This window comes from Carcharodon carcharias, chromosome 10, assembly GCF_017639515.1.
Source record: "Carcharodon carcharias isolate sCarCar2 chromosome 10, sCarCar2.pri, whole genome shotgun sequence".
Classification (NCBI taxonomy): Eukaryota; Metazoa; Chordata; class Chondrichthyes; order Lamniformes; family Lamnidae; genus Carcharodon; species Carcharodon carcharias.
The window spans coordinates 76,719,489-76,742,181 of NC_054476.1; positions in this window are offsets into that span (position 1 = coordinate 76,719,489).

A 22,693-nucleotide genomic window follows, 5' to 3' on the forward strand; every position below is an offset into this window, starting at 1 on the left:
CTGGCTGCCTGACTTTCAGAGTCTGAACCAAATTGCAAAGCCCCTGCTTCCTGACTCTTGGATTCTGATCCAAATCGCGCAGTTCTGGTTGCCTGACCCTCAGGGTCTGAGCCAATTCGCACAGCTCTGGCTAGCTGAATCTTATGGATGGAGACAAATCGCACAGCTCTGCTGCCTGACTCTCAGGGTTTGAGGCAAATCGCACAGATCTAGCTGCCTGGCTCTTATAGTCTGAGCCAAATTGCAAAGCTCTGGCTGTCTGGCTCTTAGAGTCGGAGCCAAATCGCTTAGCTCTGGCTACCTGGCTCTCAGAGTCTGAGCCAAATCGCACTGCTCTGGCTGCCTGAATCTTAGGGATGGAGACAAATCACACAGCTCTGCTGCCTGACTCTCAGGGTTTGAGGCAAATCGCACAGCTCTGGATGCCTGGCTCTCAGAGTCTGAGGCAAATCACACAGCTCTGGTGCCTGACTCTCAGGGTTTGAGGCAAATTGCACAGCTCTGGCTGCCTGGCTCTCAGAGTCTGAGGCAAATCGCACATGTCTGGCTGCCTAACTCTTATGGCCTGAGCCAAATCGCACAGCTCTGTCTGCCTGACTCTTAGAGTCTGAGGCACATCCCACAGCTCTGGTGCCTGACTCTTAGGGATGGAGCCAAATTGCACAGCTCTGGCTGGCTGTCTCTTAGTGATGGGGCCAAATTGCACAGCTCTGGCTGACTGACTCTCAGAGTCTGAGCCAAATCGCACATCTATAGCCCCCTGACTCTTAGGTTCTGAGCCAAATCGTGCAGTTCTGTCTGCCTGACTCTCAGGGTCTGAGGCAAATCGCACAGCTCTGGCTGCCTGAATCTTAGGGTTTGAGGCAAATCGCACAGCTCTGGCTGCCTGACTCTTAGAGTCTAAGGCAAATTGCACAGCTCTGGCTGCTTAGCAAATAGAGCCTGACGCAAATCACACAGCTCTGGCTGCCTGACTCTTAGATTCTGAGCCAAATTGCACAGCTCTGGCAGTCTGGCTCCCAGGTTTTGAGGCAAAGCGCACAGCTCTGGCTGCCTGGCTTTCAGAGTCTGTGGCAAATCGCACATGTCTGGCTGCCTGACACTCATGGTCTAAACCAAATCGCACAGCTCTGGCTGCCTGGCTCTCAGAGTCTGAGGCAAATTTCCCAGCTCTGGCTGCCTGAATCTCAGGGATGGAGCGAATTCACACAGCTCTGCCTGCCTGACTCTTAGGGTCTGAGCCAAATCACATAGCTATGGCTGCCTGTTTCTCAGAGTCTGAGCCAAATCAAACAGCTCTGGCTGTTTGACTGTCAGGGACTGAGGCACATTGCATTGCTCTGGCTGCCTTACTCTTAGGGATGGGGCCAAATTGCACAGCTCTGGCTGCCTGACTCTCAGAGTCTGAACCAAATTGCACAGCCCCTGCTCCTTGACTCTTAGGTTCTGATCCAAATCGCGCAGTTCTGGCTTCCTGACTCTCAGGGTCTGAGCCAAATCGCACAGCTCTGGCTGCCTGAATCTTAGGGATGGAGACAAATCGCACAGCTCTGCTGCCTGACTCTCAGGGTTTGAGAAAATCGCACAGATACAGCTGCCTGGCTGTCAGAGTGTGAGGCAAAACGCATAGCTCTGGCAGCCTGGCACATTGAGACTGAGGCAAATTGCACAACCCAGGCTGCCTGACTCTTAGGGTCTGAGCCAAATCGCACAGCTCTGGCTGCCTGACTCTCAGGGTTTGAGGCAAATCGCACAGATCTAGCTCCCTGGCTCTCAGATTCTGAGACAAAACGCACAGCTCTGGCTGCATGACTCCAAGAGTCTGAGGCAAATTGCACAGCTCTGGCTGCCTGAATCTTAGGGATGGAGACAAATTGCACAGCTCTGCTGCCTGACTCTCAGGGTTTGAGGCAAATCGCACAGCTCTGGCTGCCTGGCTCTCAGAGTCTGAGGCAAATCGCACATGTCTGGTTGCATGACTCTCATGGTCTGAGCCAAATCATAAAGCTCTGGCTGCCTGACTCTTAGAGTCTGATCCAAATTGCACAGCCCCTGCTCCCTGACTCTTAGATTCTGATCCAAATCGTGCAGTTCTGGTTGCCTGACCCTCAGGGTCTGAGCCAAATCGCACAGCTCTGGCTGCCTGAATCTTATGGATGGAGACAAATCGCACAGCTCTGCTGCCTGACACTCAGGGTTTGAGGCAAATCGCACAGATCCAGCTGCCTGGCTCTTATAGTCTGAGCCAAATTGCAATTTCTGGCTGTCTGGCTCGTAGAGTCGGAGCCAAATTGCACAGCTCTGGCTGCCTGACTCTCAGCGTCTGATCGAAATTGCACAGCTCTGGCTGCCTGACTCTCAGCGTCTGATCGAAATTGCACAGCTCTGGCTGCTTAGATCTCAGAATCTGAGGCAAATCGCACAGCTCTGGATGCCTGGCTCATGGAGCCTGAGGCAAATCACACAGCTCTGGCTGCCTGGCTCTTAGAGTCGCAGCCAAATCGCAGAGATCTGGCTGCCTGACTCTCAGGTTCTGAGCCAAATCGCAGAGCTCTTGCTGCCTGAGTCTCAGGGTCTGAGGCAAATCGCACATATCTGGCTGCCTGACTCTCAGGTTCAGAGTCAAATCGCACAGCTCTGGCTGCCTGATGCTTAGTTTCTGAGCCAAATCGCACAGCTCTGGCTGCCTGACTCTCAGGGTCTGAGCCAAATCGCAGAGCTCTGGCTGCCTGACTCTTAGAGTCTGAGGCAAATTGCACAGCTCTGGCTGCCTGGCACAAAGAGACTGAGGGAAACCGCACAGCTCTGGCTGCCTGACTCTTAGGGTCTGAGCCAAATCGCACAGCTCTGGCTGCCTGACTCTTAGGTTCTGAGCCATATTACACAGCTCTGGCTGCCTGATTCTCAGTTTCTGAGCCAAATTGCACAGCCCTTGCTCCCTGACTCTTAGGTTCTGATCCAAATCGCGCAGTTCTGGTTGCCTGACCCTCAGGTTCTGAACCAAATCGCACAGCTCTGGCTGCCTGAATCTTAGGGATGGAGACAAATCGCACAGCTCTGCTGCCTGACTCTCAGGGTTTGAGAAAATCGCACCGATCTAGCTGCCTGGCTCTCAGATTCTGAGGCAAAACGCACAGCTCTGGCTGCCTGGCACATTGAGACTGAAGCAAATTGCACAGCTCTGGCTGCCTGACTCTTAGGGTCTGAGCCAAATCGCACAGCTCTGGATGCCTGGCTCATGGAGCCTGAGGCAAATCATACAGCTCTGGCTGCCTTGCTCTTAGAGTCGCAGCCAAATCGTATAGCTTTGGCTGCCTGACTCTCAGGGTCTGAGCCAAATCGCAGAGCTCTATGCCTGACTCTCAGGTTCTGAGCCAAATCGCATAGCTCTGGCTGCCTGATGCTTAGTCTCTGAGCCAAATCGCACAGCTCTGGCTGCCTGACTCTCAGCGTCTGAGCCAAATTGCACAGCTCTGGCTGCCTGAATCTCAGCGTCTGATCCAAATTGCACAGGTATGGCTGCTTAGCTCTCAGAATCTGAGGCAAATCACACAGCTCTGGATGCCTGGCTCATGGACCCAGAGGCAAATCAAACAGCTCTGGCTGCCTGGCTCTTAGAGTCGCAGCCAAATCGCATACCTCTGGCTGCCTTACTCTTAGGTTCTGAGCCAAATCGCACAGCTCTGGCTGCCTGACTCTTCGGGTCTGAGCCAAATTGCACAGCTCTGGCTGCCTGACTCTCAGTGTCTGAGCCAAATCGCACAGCTCTGGCTGCCTGGCTCTCAGAGTCTGAGGCAAATTGCACAGCTCTGGCTGCCTGACTCTCAGCGTCTGAGCAAAATCGCACAGCTCTGGCTGCCTGGCTCTCAGAGTCTGAGGCAAATCGCACAGCTCTGGCTGCCTGACTCTCAGGTTCTGAGCCAAGTCGCAGAGCTCTTGCTGCCTGACTCTCAGGGTCCGAGGCAAATCGCACATGTCTGGCTGCCTGACTCTCAGCGTCTGAGGCAAATTGCACAGCTCTGGCTGCCTGACGGTCAGCGTCTGATCCAAATTACACAGCCTTGGATGCGTGGCTCATGGAGCCTGAGGCAAATCACACAGCTCTGGCTGTCTGGCTCTTAGAGTCGCAGCCAAATCGCATAGGTTTGGCTGCCTGACTCTCAGGGTCTGAGCCAAATCGCAGAGCTCTTGCTGCCTGACTATCAGGTTCTGAGCCAAATCACACAGCTCTGGCTGCTTGACGCTTAGTTTCTGAGCCAAATCGCACAGCTCTGGCTGCCTGACTCTCAGAATCTGAGCCAAATCGCACAGCTCTGGCTGCCTGACTCTCAGGGAAAGCGCCAAATCGCACAGCTCTGGCTGCCTGGCTCTCATGGTCTGAGGCAAATTGCACTGCTGTGGCTGCCTGTATCTCAGGGATGTAGCCAACTCACACAGCTCTGGCTGCCTGACTCTCAGGGTCTGAGGCAAATCACACAGCTATGTCTGCCTGAATCTTAAGGAAGGAGACAAATCGCACAGCTCTGCTGCCTGGCTCTCAGATTCTGAGGCAAAACGCACAGCTCTGGCTGCCTGACTCTTAGAGTCTGAGGCAAATTGCACAGCTCTGGCTGCCTGGCACAAAGAGACTGAGGCAAATCGCACAGCTCTGGCTGCCTGACTCTTAGGGTCTGAGCCAAATTGCACAGCTCTGGCTGTCTGACTCTTCGGGTCTGAGCCAAATCGCAGAGCTCTGGCTGCCTGACTCTCAGTGCCTGAGCCAAATTGAACAGCACTGGCTGCCTGGCTCTCAGAGTCTGAGGCAAATCGCACAGCTCTGGCTGCCTGACTCTCAGAATCTGAGCCAAATCGCACAGCTCTGGCTGCCTGACTCTCAGGGAAAGCGCCAAATTGCACAGCTCTCGCTGCCTGGCTCTCATGGTCTGAGGCAAATTGCACTGCTGTGACTGCCTGTATCTCAGGGATGGAGCCAATTCACACAGCTCTGGCTGCCTGACTCTCAGGGTCTGAGGCAAATCACACAGCTATGTCTGCCTGAATCTTAAGGAAGGAGACAAATCGCACAGCTCTGCTGCCTGGCCCTCAGATTCTGAGGCAAAACACACACCTCAGGCTGCCTGACTCTTAGAGTCTGAGGCAAATCGCACAGCTCTGGCTGCCTGACTCTTAGGGTCTGAGCCAAATCGCACAGCTCTGGCTGCCTGACTCTTCGGGTCTGAGCCAAATCGCACAGCTCTGGCTGCCTGACGGTCAGCGTCTGATCCAAATTACACAGCTCTGGCTGCCTGGCTCTCAGAGTCTGAGGCAAATCGCACAGCTCTGGATGCCTGGCTCATGGAGCCTGAGGCAAATCACACAGCTCTGGCTGTCTGGCTCTTAGGGTCTGAGCCAAATCGCACAGCTCTGGATGCCTGGCTCATGGAGCCTGAGGCAAATCATACAGCTCTGGCTGCCTTGCTCTTAGAGTCGCAGCCAAATCGTATAGCTTTGGCTGCCTGACTCTCAGGGTCTGAGCCAAATCGCAGAGCTCTATGCCTGACTCTCAGGTTCTGAGCCAAATCGCATAGCTCTGGCTGCCTGATGCTTAGTCTCTGAGCCAAATCGCACAGCTCTGGCTGCCTGACTCTCAGCGTCTGAGCCAAATTGCACAGCTCTGGCTGCCTGAATCTCAGCGTCTGATCCAAATTGCACAGGTATGGCTGCTTAGCTCTCAGAATCTGAGGCAAATCACACAGCTCTGGATGCCTGGCTCATGGACCCAGAGGCAAATCAAACAGCTCTGGCTGCCTGGCTCTTAGAGTCGCAGCCAAATCGCATACCTCTGGCTGCCTTACTCTTAGGTTCTGAGCCAAATCGCACAGCTCTGGCTGCCTGACTCTTCGGGTCTGAGCCAAATTGCACAGCTCTGGCTGCCTGACTCTCAGTGTCTGAGCCAAATCGCACAGCTCTGGCTGCCTGGCTCTCAGAGTCTGAGGCAAATTGCACAGCTCTGGCTGCCTGACTCTCAGCGTCTGAGCAAAATCGCACAGCTCTGGCTGCCTGGCTCTCAGAGTCTGAGGCAAATCGCACAGCTCTGGCTGCCTGACTCTCAGGTTCTGAGCCAAGTCGCAGAGCTCTTGCTGCCTGACTCTCAGGGTCCGAGGCAAATCGCACATGTCTGGCTGCCTGACTCTCAGCGTCTGAGGCAAATTGCACAGCTCTGGCTGCCTGACGGTCAGCGTCTGATCCAAATTACACAGCCTTGGATGCGTGGCTCATGGAGCCTGAGGCAAATCACACAGCTCTGGCTGTCTGGCTCTTAGAGTCGCAGCCAAATCGCATAGGTTTGGCTGCCTGACTCTCAGGGTCTGAGCCAAATCGCAGAGCTCTTGCTGCCTGACTATCAGGTTCTGAGCCAAATCACACAGCTCTGGCTGCTTGACGCTTAGTTTCTGAGCCAAATCGCACAGCTCTGGCTGCCTGACTCTCAGAATCTGAGCCAAATCGCACAGCTCTGGCTGCCTGACTCTCAGGGAAAGCGCCAAATCGCACAGCTCTGGCTGCCTGGCTCTCATGGTCTGAGGCAAATTGCACTGCTGTGGCTGCCTGTATCTCAGGGATGTAGCCAACTCACACAGCTCTGGCTGCCTGACTCTCAGGGTCTGAGGCAAATCACACAGCTATGTCTGCCTGAATCTTAAGGAAGGAGACAAATCGCACAGCTCTGCTGCCTGGCTCTCAGATTCTGAGGCAAAACGCACAGCTCTGGCTGCCTGACTCTTAGAGTCTGAGGCAAATTGCACAGCTCTGGCTGCCTGGCACAAAGAGACTGAGGCAAATCGCACAGCTCTGGCTGCCTGACTCTTAGGGTCTGAGCCAAATTGCACAGCTCTGGCTGTCTGACTCTTCGGGTCTGAGCCAAATCGCAGAGCTCTGGCTGCCTGACTCTCAGTGCCTGAGCCAAATTGAACAGCACTGGCTGCCTGGCTCTCAGAGTCTGAGGCAAATCGCACAGCTCTGGCTGCCTGACTCTCAGAATCTGAGCCAAATCGCACAGCTCTGGCTGCCTGACTCTCAGGGAAAGCGCCAAATTGCACAGCTCTCGCTGCCTGGCTCTCATGGTCTGAGGCAAATTGCACTGCTGTGACTGCCTGTATCTCAGGGATGGAGCCAATTCACACAGCTCTGGCTGCCTGACTCTCAGGGTCTGAGGCAAATCACACAGCTATGTCTGCCTGAATCTTAAGGAAGGAGACAAATCGCACAGCTCTGCTGCCTGGCCCTCAGATTCTGAGGCAAAACACACACCTCAGGCTGCCTGACTCTTAGAGTCTGAGGCAAATCGCACAGCTCTGGCTGCCTGACACTTAGGGTCTGAGCCAAATCGCACAGCTCTGGCTGCCTGACTCTTCGGGTCTGAGCCAAATCGCACAGCTCTGGCTGCCTGACGGTCAGCGTCTGATCCAAATTACACAGCTCTGGCTGCCTGGCTCTCAGAGTCTGAGGCAAATCGCACAGCTCTGGATGCCTGGCTCATGGAGCCTGAGGCAAATCACACAGCTCTGGCTGTCTGGCTCTTAGAGTCGCAGCCAAATCGCATAGCTTTGGCTGCCTGACTCTCAGGGTCTGAGCCTAATCGCAGAGCTCTTGCTGCCTGACTATCAGGTTCTGAGCCAAATCACACAGCTCTGGCTGCTTGACGCTTAGTTTCTGAGCCAAATCGCACAGCTCTGGCTGCCTGACTCTCAGGGAAAGCGCCAAATCGCACAGCTCTGGCTGCCTGGCTCTCATGGTCTGAGGCAAATTGCACTGCTGTGGCTGCCTGTATCTCAGGGATGTAGCCAATTCACACAGCTCTGGCTGCCTGACTCTCAGGGTCTGAGGCAAATCACACAGCTATGTCTGCCTGAATCTTAAGGAAGGAGACAAATCGCACAGCTCTGCTGCCTGGCTCTCAGATTCTGAGGCAAAACACACACCTCTGGCTGCCTGACTCTTAGAGTCTGAGGCAAATTGCACAGCTCTGGCTGCCTGGCACAAAGAGACTGAGGCAAATCGCACAGCTCTGGCTGCCTGACTCTTAGGGTCTGAGCCAAATCGCAGAGCTCTGGCTGCCTGACTCTCAGTGTCTGAGCCAAATTGCACAGCACTGGCTGCCTGGCTCTCAGTGTCTGAGCCAAATCGCACAGCTCTGGCTGCCTGACTCTCAGAGTCTGAGGCAAATCGCACAGCTCTGGCTGGCTGACTCTTTGAGTCTGAGGCAAATTGCACTGCTCTGGCTGCCTGGCTCTTAGGGTCTGAGCCAAATCGCACACCTCTGGATGCCTGGCTCATGGAGCCTGAGGCAAATCATACAGCTCTGGCTGCCTGGCTCTTAGAGTCGCAGCCAAATCGCATAGCTTTGGCTGCCTGACTCTCAGGGTCTGAGGCAAATCGCACAGCTCTGGCTGGCTGACTCTTTGAGTCTGAGGCAAATTGCACAGCTCTGGCTGCCTGGCTCTTCGGGTTTGAGCCATATAGCACAGCTCTGGCTGCCTGACTCTCCGATTCTGTGCCAAATGGCACAGCTTTGGCTGCCTGACTCTCAGCGTCTGAGCCAAATCGCACAGCTCTGGCTGCCTGACTCTTAGCGTCTGAGCCAAATCGCACAGCTCTGGCTGCCTGGCACATTGAGACTGAGGCAAATTCCACAGCTCTGGCTGCCTGACTCTTAGGGTCTGAGCCAAATCGCACACCTCTGGATGCCTGGCTCATGGAGCCTGAGGCAAATCATACAGCTCTGGCTGCCTGGCTCTTAGAGTCGCAGCCAAATCGCAGAGCTTTGGCTGCCTGACTCTCAGGGTCTGAGCCAAATCGCAGAGCTCTATGCCTGACTCTCAGGCTCTGAGCCAAATCGCACAGCTCTGGCTGCCTGACTCTCAGCGTCTGAGCCAAATTGCACAGCTCTGACTGCCTGGCTCTCCGATTCTGAGGCAAATTGCACAGAACTGGCTTCCTGACTCTCCGATTCTGAGCCAAATAGCACAGCTTTGGCTGCCTGACTTTTAGCGTCTGAGCCAAATCGCACAGCTTTGGCTGCCTGACGCATAGTTTCTGAGCCAAATCGCACAGCTCTGGCTGCCTGACTCTCAGCGTCTGAGCCAAATTGCACAGCTCTGGCTGCCTGACTCTCTGCGTCTGATCGAAATTCCACAGCTCTGGCTGCCTGACTCTTAGGGTCTGAGCCAAATCGCACACCTCTGGATGCCTGGCTCATGGAGCCTGAGGCAAATCATACAGCTCTGGCTGCCTGGCTCTTAGAGTCGCAGCCAAATCGCAGAGCTTTGGCTGCCTGACTCTCAGGGTCTGAGCCAAATCGCAGAGCTCTATGCCTGACTCTCAGGCTCTGAGCCAAATCGCACAGCTCTGGCTGCCTGACTCTCAGCGTCTGAGCCAAATTGCACAGCTCTGACTGCCTGGCTCTCCGATTCTGAGGCAAATTGCACAGAACTGGCTTCCTGACTCTCCGATTCTGAGCCAAATAGCACAGCTTTGGCTGCCTGACTTTTAGCGTCTGAGCCAAATCGCACAGCTTTGGCTGCCTGACGCATAGTTTCTGAGCCAAATCGCACAGCTCTGGCTGCCTGACTCTCAGCGTCTGAGCCAAATTGCACAGCTCTGGCTGCCTGACTCTCTGCGTCTGATCGAAATTGCACAGCTCTGGCTGCTTAGCTCTCAGAATCTGAGGCAAATCACTCAGCTCTGGATGCCTGTCTCATGGAGCCTGAGGCAAATCACACAGCTCTGGCTGCCTGGCTCTTAGAGTCGCAGCCAAATCGCATAGCTCTGGCTGCCTGACTCTCAGGGTCTGAGGCAAATCGCACGTGTCTGGCTGCCTGACTCTCATGGACTGAGCCAAATCGCACAGCTCTGGCTGCCTGGTTCTTACAGTCTGAGCCAAATCGCACAGCTCTGGCTGCCTGACTCAGTGACTGAGGCACATCTCACAGCTCTGGTGCCTGACTCTTAGGGTCTGAGGCAAATTGCACAGCTGTGGCTGCCTGACTCTTAGGCTCTGATGCAAATTGCACAGCTCTGGCTTCATGACTCTTCGGGATGTGGCCAAATCGCACAGATCATACTGCCTGACCCTTAGGGATGTCGCCAAATTGCACCGCTCTGGCTGCCTGACTCTCAGAGTCTGAGCCAAATCGCACAGCTCTGGCTGCCTGACTCTTAGGTTCTGAGCCAAAACGCGCAGTTCTGGCTGCCTGACTCTCAGGGTTTGAGGCAATTCGCACAGATCTGGCTGCCTGGCTCTCCGATTCTGATGCAAAACGCACAGCTCTGGCTGGCTGACTCTTAGAGTCTGAGGCAAATTGCACAGCTCTGGCTGCCTGACTCTTAGTGTCTGAGCCAAATCGCACAGCTCTGGCTGCCTGACTCTTAAGGTCTTAGCCAAATCACACAGCTCTGGCTGCCTGGCTCATACTGTCTGAGCCAAATTGCACAGCTCTGGCTGCCTGGCTTTTAGAATCTGAGCCAAATTGCACAGCTTTGGCTTCCTGGCTCTTAGAGTCTGAGCCAAATCGCATAGCTCTGGCGGCCTGACTCTCAGGTTCGGAGCCAAATCGCAGAGCTCTGGCTGCCTGTCTCTCAGGGTCTGAGCCTAATCGCAGAGCTCTGGCTACCTGACTCTCAGATTCGGAGCCAAATCGCAGAGCTCTGGCTGCCTGTCTCTCAGGGTCTGAGGCAAATCGCACAGCTCCGATTGCCGGCTCTTGGGGATAGAGCAAAATCGCACAGCTCTGGCTCCCTGACTCTTAGAGTCTGAGCCAAGTCGCACAGCTTTGACTGCCTGATTCTCAGAGTCTGAGCCAAATCGAACAGCTCTGGCTGCCTGACCTTCAGGGAAAGAGCCAAATTGCACAGCTCTGGCTGCCTGGTTCTCATGGTCGGAGGCAAATTGCACAGCTCTGCCTGCCTGACTCTTAGGGTCTGAGTAAAATTGGACAGCTCTGGCTGTCTGAATCTCAGGAATGGAGCCAATTCACACAGCTCTAACTGCCTGACTCTCAGGGTGTGAGGAAAATAGCACAGCTCTGCCTGCCTGACTCTTAGGGTGTGAGCCAAATCACACAGCTATGGCTGCCTGACTGTCAGGGACTGAGGCACATCGCACAGCTCTGGCTGCCTGACTCTTAGGGATGGGGCCAAATTGCACAGCTCTGGCTGCCTGACTCTCCGAGTCTGAACCAAATGGCACAGCCCCTGCTTCCTGACTCTTAGGTTCTGATCCAAATCGCGCAGTTCTGGTTGCCTGACCCTCAGGGTCTGAGCCAAATTGCACAGCTCTGGCTGCCTGACTCTCAGGTTCAGTGCCACATTGCAGAGCTCTTGCTGCCTAACTCTCAGGTTCTGAGGCAAATCGCACATGTCTGGCTGCCTGACTCTCATGGACTGAGCCAAATCGCACAGCTCTGGCTGCCTGACGCTTAGTTTCTGAGCCAAATCGCAAAGCTCTGGCTGCATGGCTCTTAGAGTCGCAGCCAAATCGCACAGCTCTGGCTGCCTGACTCTCAGGGTCTTAGCCAAATCGCAGAGCTCTGGCTGCCTGTCTCTCAGGGTCTGAGGCAAATCGCACAGCTCCGACTGCCTGACTCTCAGGGATAGAGCGAAATCGCACAGCTCTGGCTGCCTGACTCTGAGAGTCTGAGCCAAGTCGCACAGCTCTGACTGCCTGATTCTCAGAGTCTGAGCCAAATCGCACAGCTCTGGCTGCCTGCCCTCAGTGTCTGAGCCAAATCACACAGCTATGGCTGCCTGAATCTTAAGGAAGGAGACAAATCACACAGCTCTGCTGCCTGACTCTCAGGGTTTGAGAAAGTCGCACAGATCTAGCTGCCTGGCTCTCAGATTCTGAGGCAAAACACACAGCTCTGGCTGCCTGACTCATAGAGTCTGAGGCAAATTGCACAGCTCTGGCTGCCTGGCACAAAGAGACTGAGGCAAATCGCACAGCTCTGGCTGCATGACTCTTAGGGTCTGAGCCAAATCGCACAGCTCTGGCTGCCTGACTCTCAGTGTCTGAGCCAAATTGCGCAGCACTGGCTGCCTGGCTCTCAGAGTCTGAGGCAAATCGCACAGCTCTGGCTGCCTGACTCTCAGAATCTGAGCCAAATCGCACAGCTCTGGCTGCCTGACTCTCAGGGAAAGCGCCAAATTGCACAGCTCTGGCTGCCTGGCTCTCATGGTCAGAGGCAAATGACACAGCTGTGGCTGCCTGTATCTCAGGGATGGAGCCAATTCACACAGCTCTGGCTGCCTGACTCTCAGGGTCTGAGCCAAATCACACAGCTATGTCTGCCTGAATCTTAAGGAAGGAGACAAATCGCACAGCTCTGCTGCCTGGCTCTCAGATTCTGAGGCAAAACACACAGCTCTGGCTGCCTGTCTCTCAGGGTCTGAGGCAAGTCGCACAGCTCTGACTGCCTGATTCTCAGGGAAAGAGCCAAATTGCACAACTCTGGCTGCCTGGCTCTCGTGGTCTGAGGCAAATTGCACAGGTCCGGCTGCCTGAATCTCAGGGATGGAGCAAATTCACACAGCTCTGCCTGCCTGTTTCTCAGAGTCTGAGCCAAATCAAACAGCTCTGCCTGTCTGACTGTAAGGGACTGAGGCACATTGCACAGCTCTGGCTGCTTGGCTCTCAGAGTCTGAGGCAAATCACACAGCTCTGGCTGCCTGTCTCTCAGAGGCTGAGGCCAATCACACAGCTCTGGCTGCCTGACTCTTAGAGTCTGAACCAAATCGCACAGCCCCTGCTCCCTGACTCTTAGGTTCGGATCCAAATCGCGCAGTTCTGGTTGCCTGACCCTCAGGGTCTGAGCCAAATCGCACAGCTCTGGCTGCCTGAATCTTAGGGATGGAGACAAATCGCACAGCTCTGCTGCCTGACTCTCAGGGTCTGAGCCAAATCACACAGTTCTGGCTGTCTGCATCTTAGGGATGGAGACAAATCGTACAGCTCTGCTGCCTGACTCTCAGGGTTTGAGAAAATCGCACAGATCTAGCTGCGTGGCTCTCAGATTCTGAGGTAAAACGCACAGCTTTGGCTGCATGACTCTTAGAGTCTGAGGCAAATTGCACAGCTCTGGATGTCTGGCTATTACAGTCGGAATCAAATCGCTTGGCTCTGGCTATCTGACTCTCAGGGTCTGAGCCAAATCGCAGAGCTCTGGCTGCCTGTCTCTCAGGGTCTGAGGCAAATCGCACAGCTCCGACTGCCTGACTCTCAGGGATAGAGCGAAATCACACAGCTTTGGCTGCCTGACTCTCAGGGTCTGAGCCAAATCGCAGAGCTCTATGCCTGACTCTCAGGTTCTGAGCCAAATCGCACAGCTCTGGCTGCCTGATGCTTAGTCTCTGAGCCAAATCGCACAGCTCTGGCTGCCTGACTCTCAGCGTCTGAGCCAAATTGCACAGCTCTGGCTGCCTGAATCTCAGCGTCTGATCCAAATCGCACAGGTATGGCTGCTTAGCTCTCAGAATCTGAGGCAAATCACACAGCTCTGGATGCCTGGCTCATGGACCCAGAGGCAAATCAAACAGCTCTGGCTGCCAGGCTCTTAGAGTCGCAGCCTAATCGCATACCTCTGGCTGCCTGACTCTCAGGTTCAGTGCCACATTGCAGAGCTCTTGCTGCCTAACTCTCAGATTCTGAGGCAAATCGCACATGTCTGGCTGCCTGACTCTCATGGACTGAGCCAAATCGCACAGCTCTGGCTGCCTGACGCTTAGTTTCTGAGCCAAATCGCAAAGCTCTGGCTGCATGGCTCTTAGAGTCGCAGCCAAATCGCACAGCTCTGGCTGCCTGACTCTCAGGGTCTTAGCCAAATCGCAGAGCTCTGGCTGCCTGTCTCTCAGGGTCTGAGGCAAATCGCACAGCTCCGACTGCCTGACTCTCAGGGATAGATCGAAATCGCACAGCTCTGGCTGCCTGACTCTGAGAGTCTGAGCCAAGTCGCACAGCTCTGACTGCCTGATTCTCAGAGTCTGAGCCAAATCGCACAGCTCTGGCTGCCTGACCCTCAGTGTCTGAGCCAAATCACACAGCTATGGCTGCCTGATTTTAAGGAAGGAGACAAATCACACAGCTCTGCTGCCTGACTCTCAGGGTTTGAGAAAGTCGCACAGATCTAGCTGCCTGGCTCTCAGATTCTGAGGCAAAACACACAGCTCTGGCTGCCTGACTCTTAGAGTCTGAGGCAAATTGCACAGCTCTGGCTGCCTGGCACAAAGAGACTGAGGCAAATCGCACAGCTCTGGCTGCATGACTCTTAGGGTCTGAGCCAAATCGCACAGCTCTGGCTGCCTGACTCTTCGGGTCTGAGCCAAATCGCACAGCTCTGGCTGCCTGACTCTCAGTGTCTGAGCCAATTTGCAAAGCACTGGCTGCCTGGCTCTCAGAGTCTGAGGCAAATCGCACAGCTCTGGCTGCCTGACTCTCAAAATCTGAGCCAAATCGCACAGCTCTGGCTGCCTGACTCTCAGGGAAAGCGCCAAATTGCACAGCTCTGGCTGCCTGGCTCTCATGGTCTGAGGCAAATGACACAGCTGTGGCTGCCTGTATCTCAGGGATGGAGCCAATTCACACAGCTCTGGCTGCCTGACTCTCAGGGTCTGAGCCAAATCACACAGCTATGTCTGCCTGAATCTTAAGGAAGGAGACAAATCGCACAGCTCTGCTGCCTGGCTCTCAGATTCTGAGGCAAAACACACAGCTCTGGCTGCCTGTCTCTCAGGGTCTGAGGCAAGTCGCACAGCTCTGACTGCCTGATTCTCAGGGAAAGAGCCAAATTGCACAACTCTGGCTGCCTGGCTCTCGTGGTCTGAGGCAAATTGCACAGGTCCGGCTGCCTGAATCTCAGGGATGGAGCAAATTCACACAGCTCTGCCTGCCTGACTCTTAGGGTCTGAGCCAAATCAAATAGCTATGGCTGCCAGTTTCTCAGAGTCTGAGCCAAATCAAACAGCTCTGGCTGTCTGACTGTAAGGGACTGAGGCACATTGCACAGCTCTGGCTGCTTGGCTCTCAGAGACTGAGGCAAATCACACAGCTCTGGCTGCCTGTCTCTCAGAGGCTGAGGCCAATCACACAGCTCTGGCTGCCTGACTCTTAGAGTCTGAACCAAATCGCACAGCCCCTGCACCCTGACTCTTAGGTTCGGATCCAAATCGCGCAGTTCTGGTTGCCTGACCCTCTGGGTCTGAGCCAAATCGCACAGCTCTGGCTGCCTGAATCTTAGGGATGGAGACAAATCGCACAGCTCTGCTGCCTGACTCTCAAGGTCTGAGTCAAATCACACAGTTCTGGCTGTCTGCATCTTAGGGATGGAGACAAATCGTACAGCTCTGCTGCCTGACTCTCAGGGTTTGAGAAAATCGCACAGATCTAGCTGCGTGGCTCTCAGATTCTGAGGTAAAACGCACAGCTTTGGCTGCATGACTCTTAGAGTCTGAGGCAAATTGCACAGCTCTGGATGTCTGGCTATTACAGTCGGAATCAAATCGCTTGGCTCTGGCTACCTGACTCTCAGGGTCTGAGCCAAATCGCAGAGCTCTGGCTGCCTGTCTCTCAGGGTCTGAGGCAAATCGCACAGCTCCGACTGCCTGACTCTCAGGGATAGAGCGAAATCACACAGCTTTGGCTGCCTGACTCTCAGGGTCTGAGCCAAATCGCAGAGCTCTATGCCTGACTCTCAGGTTCTGAGCCAAATCGCACAGCTCTGGCTGCCTGATGCTTAGTCTCTGAGCCAAATCGCACAGCTCTGGCTGCCTGACTCTCAGCGTCTGAGCCAAATTGCACAGCTCTGGCTGCCTGAATCTCAGCGTCTGATCCAAATTGCACAGGTATGGCTGCTTAGCTCTCAGAATCTGAGGCAAATCACACAGCTCTGGATGCCTGGCTCATGGACCCAGAGGCAAATCAAACAGCTCTGGCTGCCTGGCTCTTAGAGTCGCAGCCTAATCGCATACCTCTGGCTGCCTGACTCTCAAGTTCAGTGCCACATTGCAGAGCTCTTGCTGCCTAACTCTCAGGTTCTGAGGCAAATCGCACATGTCTGGCTGCCTGACTCTCAGTGTCTGAGCCAAATCGCACAGCTCTGGCTGCCTGATGCTTAGTTTCTGAGCCAAATCGCAAAGCTCTGGCCGCATGGCTCTTAGAGTCGCAGCCAAATCGCACAGCTCTGGCTGCCTGACTCTCAGGGTCTTAGCCAAATCGCAGAGCTCTGGCTGCCTGTCTCTCAGGGTCTGAGGCAAATCGCACAGCTCCGACTGCCTGACTCTCAGGGATAGAGCGAAATCGCACAGCTCTGGCTGCCTGACTCTGAGAGTCTGAGCCAAGTCGCACAGCTCTGACTGCCTGATTCTCAGAGTCTGAGCCAAATCGCACAGCTCTGGCTGCCTGACCCTCAGTGTCTGAGCCAAATCACACAGCTATGGCTGCCTGAATCTTAAGGAAGGAGACAAATCACACAGCTCTGCTGCCTGACTCTCAGGGTTTAAGAAAGTCGCACAGATCTAGCTGCCTGGCTCTCAGATTCTGAGGCAAAACACACAGCTCTATCTGCCTGACTCTTAGAGTCTGAGGCAAATTGCACAGCTCTGGCTTCCTGGCACAAAGAAACTGAGGCAAATCGCACAGCTCTGGCTGCATGACTCTTAGGGTCTGAGCCAAATCGCACAGCTCCGGCTGCCTGACTCTTCGGGTCTGAGCCAAATCGCACAGCACTGGCTGCCTGGCTCTCAGAGTCTGAGGCAAATCGCACAGCTCTGGCTGCCTGACTCTCAGAATCTGAGCCAAATCGCACAGCTCTGGCTGCCTGACTCTCAGGGAAAGCGCCAAATTGCACAGCTCTGTTTGCCTGGCTCTCATGGTCTGAGGCAAATGACACAGCTGTGGCTGCCTGTATCTCAGGGATGGAGCCAATTCACACAGCTCTGGCTGCCTGACTCTCAGGGATAGAGCGAAATCACACAGCTCTGGTGGCCTGACTCTTAGAGTCGGAGCCAAGTCGCACAGATCTGACTGCCTGATTCTCAGAGTCTGAGCCAAATCGCACAGCTCTGGCTGCCCGACTCTCAGGGAAAGAGCCAATTTGCACCACTCTGGCTGCCTGGTTCTCAGAGTCTGAGGCAAATTGCACAGCTCTGCCTGCCTGACTCTTAGGGTCTCAGCCAAATCACATACCTATGGCTGCCTGTTTCTCAGAGTCTGAGCCAAATCAAACAGCTCTGGCTGTTTGACTGTCAGGGAGTGAGGCACATTGCATTGCTCTGGCTGCCTGACTCTTAGGGATGGGGCCAAATTGCACAGCTCTGGCTGCCTGACTCTTAGAGTCTGATCCAAATCGCACACACCCTGCTCCCTGACTCTTAGGTTCTGATCCAAATTGCGCAGTTCTGGTTGCCTGACCCTCAGGGTCTGAGCCAAATCGCACATCTCTGGCTGTCTGAATCTTAGGGATGGAGACAAATCGCACAGCTCTGCAGCCTGACTCTCAGGGTTTGAGGCAAATCGCACAGATCTAGCTCCCTGGCTCTCTGATTCTGAGGCAAAACGCACTGCTCTGGCTGCATGACTCTTAAGGTCTTAGCCAAATTGCATAGCTCTGGCTGACTGATTCTCATCATCTGAGCCAAATTGCCCAGCTCTGGCTGCCTGGCTCATAGTGTCTGAGCCAAATTGCAAAGCTCTGGCTGTCTGGCTTTTAGAATCTGAGCCAAATTGCACAGCTTTGGCTGCCTGGCTCATAGTGTCTGAGCCAAATTGCAAAGCTCTGGCTGTCTGGCTTTTAGAATCTGAGCCAAATTGCACAGCTTTGGCTGCCTGACTCTTAGAGTCTGAGCCAAATTGCACTGCTCTGGATATGTGGCTATTACAGTCGGAGCCAAATCGCATAGCTCTGGCTACCTGACTCTCAGGGTCTGAGGCAAATCGCACAGCTCCGACTGCCTGACTCTCAGGGATAGAGCAAAATCGCACAGCTCTGGCAGCCTGACTCTTAGAGTCTGAGCCAAGTCGCACAGCTCTGACTGCCTGATTCTCAGAGTCTGAGCCAAATCGCACAGCTCTGGCTGCCTGACTCTCAGGGAAAGCGCCAAATTGCACAGCTCTGGCTGCCTGGCTCTCATGGTCTGAGGCAAATGACACAGCTGTGGCTGCCTGTATCACAGGGATGGAGCCAATTCACACAGCTCTGGCTGCCTGACTCTCAGGGATAGAGCGAAATCACACAGCTCTCGTGGCCTGACTCTTAGAGTCGGAGCCAAGTCGCACAGCTCTGACTGCCTGATTCTCAGAGTCTGAGCCAAATCGCACAGCTCTGGCTGCCCGACTCTCAGGGAAAGAGCCAATTTGCACCACTCTGGCTGCCTGGTTCTCAGAGTCTGAGGCAAATTGCACAGCTCTGGCTGCCTGAATCTCAGGGATGGAGCGAATTCACACAGCTCTGCCTGCCTGACTCTTAGGGTCTCAGCCAAATCACATAGCTATGGCTGCCTGTTTCTCAGAGTCTGAGCCAAATCAAACAGCTCTGGCTGTTTGACTGTCAGGGAGTGAGGCACATTGCATTGCTCTGGCTGCCTGACTCTTAGGGATGGGGCCAAATTGCACAGCTCTGGCTGCCTGACTCTTAGAGTCTGATCCAAATCGGACAGTCCCTGCTCCCTGACTCTTAGGTTCTGATCCAAATTGCGCAGTTCTGTTTGCCTGACCCTCAGGGTCTGAGCCAAATCGCACATCTCTGGCGGTCTGAATCTTAGGGATGGAGACAAATCGCACAGCTCTGCAGCCTGACTATCAGGGTTTGAGGCAAATCGCACAGATCTAGCTCCCTGGCTCTCTGATTCTGAGGCAAAACGCACTGCTCTGGCTGCATGACTCTTAAGGTCTTAGCCAAATTGCATAGCTCTGGCTGACTGATTCTCATCATCTGAGCCAAATTGCACAGCTCTGGCTGCCTGGCTTATAGTATCTGAGCCAAATTGCAAAGCTCTGGCTGTCTGGCTTTTAGAATCTGAGCCAAATTGCACAGCTTTGGCTGCCTGGCTCATAGTGTCTGACCCAAATTGCACAGCTCTGGCTGTCTGGCTTTTAGAATCTGAGCCAAATTGCACAGCTCTGGCTGCCTGGCTCATAGTGTCTGAGCCAAGTTGCAAAGCTCTGGCTGTCTGGCTTTTAGAATCTTAGCCAAATTGCACAGCTTTGGCTGCCTGACTCTTAGAGTCTGAGCCAAATTGCACTGCTCTGGATATGTGGCTATTACAGTCGGAGCCAAATCGCATAGCTCTGGCTACCTGACTCTCAGGGGCTGAGACAAATCGCAGAGCTCTGGCTGCCTGTCTCTCCGGGTCTGAGGCAACTCGCACAGCTCCGACTGCCTGACTCTCAGGGATAGAGCAAAATCGCACAGCTCTGGCAGCCTGACTCTTAGAGTCTGAGCCAAGTCGCACAGCTCTGACCGCCTGATTCTCAGAGTCTGAGCCAAATTGCACAGCTCCGACTGCCTGACTCTCAGAGTCTGAACCAAATTGCCCAGCCCCTGCTCCCTGACTCTTAGGGTCTGAGCCAAATCGCACAGCTCTGGCTGCCTGAATCTTAGAGATGGAGACAAATCGCACAGCTCTGCTGCATGACTCTCAGGGTTTGAGGCAAATCGCACAGATCTAGCTGCCTGGCTCTCAGATTCTGAGGCAAAGCGCACAGCTCTGGCTGCATGACTCCAAGAGTCTGAGGCAAATTGCACAGCTCTGGCTGCCTGAATCTTAGGGATGGAGACAAATCGCACCTCTCTGCTGCCTGACTCTCAGAGTCTGAGGCCAAATTGCACAGTTCTGGCTGCCTGACTCTTAGAGTCTGAACCAAATCGCACAGCCCCTGCTCACTGACTCTTTGATTCTGATCCAAATCGCGCAGTTCTGGTTGCCTGACCCTCAGGGTCTGAGCCAAATCGCACAACTCTGGCTGTCTGAATCTTAGGGATGGAAACAAATCGTACAGCTCTGCTGCCTGACTCTCAGGGTTTGCGAAAATCGCACAGATCTAGCTGCCTGGCTCTCAGATTCTGAGGCAAAACGCACAGCTCTGGCTGCATGACTCTTAGAGTCTGAGGCAAATTGCACAGCTCTGGCTGCCTGGCACATAGAGACTGAGGCAAATCGCACAGCTCTTGCTGCCTGACTGTTAGGGTCTGAGCAAAATCGCACAGCTCTGGCTGCCTGACTCTTAGGTTCTGAGCCAAATCGCACAGCTCCGGCTGCCTGATTCTTATGGTCTGAGCCAAATCGCACAGCTCTGGCTGCCTGAGTCTCAGCGTCTGAGCCAAATTGCACAGCTCTGGCTGCCTGAATCTCAGGGGTGGAGGAATTCACACAGCTCGGCCTGCTTGACTCTTAGGGTCTGAGCCAAATCACGTAGCTATGGCTGCCTGATTCTTAGAGTCTGAGCCAAATCAAACAGCTCTGGCTGTCTGACTGTAAGGGACTGAGGCACATTGCACAGCTCTGGCTGCCTGACTCTTAGGGATGGGCCCAAATTGCACAGCTCTGGCTGCCTGACTCTCAGAGTCTGAACCAAATTGCACAGCCCCTGCTCCCTGACTCTTAGGTTCTGAGCCAAATCGCGCAGTTCTGGTTGCCTGACCCTCAGGGTCTGAGCCAAATTGCACAGCTCTGGCTGCCTGGCTCATAGTGTCTGAGCCAAATTGCAAAGCTCTGGCTGTCTGGCTTTTAGAATCTGAGCCAAATTGCACAGCTCTGGCTGTCTGGCTCTTAGAGTCTGATCCAAATTGCACAGCTCTGGATGTGTGGCTATTATAGTCGGAGCCAAATCGCATAGCTCTGGCTACCTGACTCTCAGGTTCTGAGCCAAATTGCATAGCTACGACTGCCTGACTCTCAGGGATAGAGCGAAATCACACAGCTCTGGCAGCCTGACTCTTAGAGTCGGAGCCAAATCGCACAGCTCTGGCTGCCCGACTCTCAGGGAAAGAGCCAAATTGCACAACTCTGGCTGCCTGGTTCTCGTGGTCTGAGGCAAATTGCACAGCTCTGGCTGCCTGAATCTCAGGGATGGAGCGAATTCACACAGCTCTGACTGCCTGACTCTTAGGGTCTGAGCCAAATCACATAGCTATGGCTGTTTGACTGTCAGGGACTGAGGCACATTGCATTGCTCTGGCTGCCTTACTCTTAGGGATGGGGCCAAATTGCACAGCTCTGGCTGCCTGACTCTCAGAGTCTGAACCAAATTGCACAGCCCCTGCTCCTTGACTCTTAGGTTCTGATCCAAATCGCGCAGTTCTGGCTTCCTGACTCTCAGGATCTGAGCCAAATCGCACAGCTCTGGCTGCCTGAATCTTAGGGATGGAGACAAATCGCACAGCTCTGCTGCCTGACTCTCAGGGTTTGAGGCAAATCGCACAGATCCAGCTGCCTGGCTCTTATAGTCTGAGCCAAATTGCAAAGCTGTGGCTGTCTGGCTCTTAGAGTCGGAGCCAAATTGCACAGCTCTGGCTGCTTAGCTCTCAGAATCTGAAGCAAATCGCACAGCTCTGGATGCCTGGCTCATGGAGCCTGAGGCAAATCACACAGCTCTGGCTGCCTGGCTCTTAGAGTCGCAGCCAAATCGCAGAGATCTGGCTGCCTGACTCTCAGGTTCTGAGCCAAATCGCAGAGCTCTTGCTGCCTGAGTCTCAGGGTCTGATGCAAATCGCACTTATCTGGCTGCCTGACTCTCAGGTTCTGAGCCAAATCGCACAGCTCTGGCTGCCTGATGCTTAGTTTCTGAGCCAAATCGCACAGCTCTGGCTGCCTGACTCTCAGGGTCTGAGCCAAATCGCAGAGCTCTGGCTGCCTGACTCTTAGAGTCTGAGGCAAATTGCACAGCTCTGGCTGTCTGGCACAAAGGGACTGAGGGAAATCGCACAGCTCTGGCTGCCTGACTCTTAGGGTCTGAGCCAAATCGCACAGCTCTGGCTGCCTGACTCTTAGGTTCTGAGCCAAATCGCACAGCTCTGGCTGCCTGACTCTCAGTTTCTGAGCCAAATTGCACAGCTCTGGCTGCCTGGCTCTCCGATTCTGAGGCAAATCGCACAGCTCTGGCTGGCTGACTCTTTGAGTCTGAGGCAAATTGCACAGCTCTGGATGCCTGGCTCTTAGGGTTTGAGCCATATAGCACAGCTCTGGCTGCCTGACTCTCCGATTCTGAGCCAAATAGCACTGCTTTGGCTGCCTGACTCTTAGCGTCTGAGCCAAATCGCACAGCTCTGGCTGCCTGACTCTTAAGGACTTAGTCAAATCGCATAGCTCTGGCTGACTGATTCTCATCATCTGAGCCAAATTGCACAGCTCTGGCTGCCTGGCTCATAGTGCCTGACGCAAATCACACAGCTCTGTCTGCCTGACTCTTCGTGTCTGAACCAAATCGCACAGCTCTGGCTGCCTGACTCTCAGTGTCTGAAACAAATTGCACAGCACTGGCTGCCTGGCTCATAGTGCCTGACGCAAATCACACAGCTCTGTCTGCCTGACTCTTCGTGTCTGAACCAAATCGCACAGCTCTGGCTGCCTGACACTCAGTGTCTGAGCCAAATTGCACAGCTCTGGCTGCCTGGCTCATAGTGTCTGAGCCAAGTTGCAAAGCTCTGGCTGTCTGGCTTTTAGAATCTTA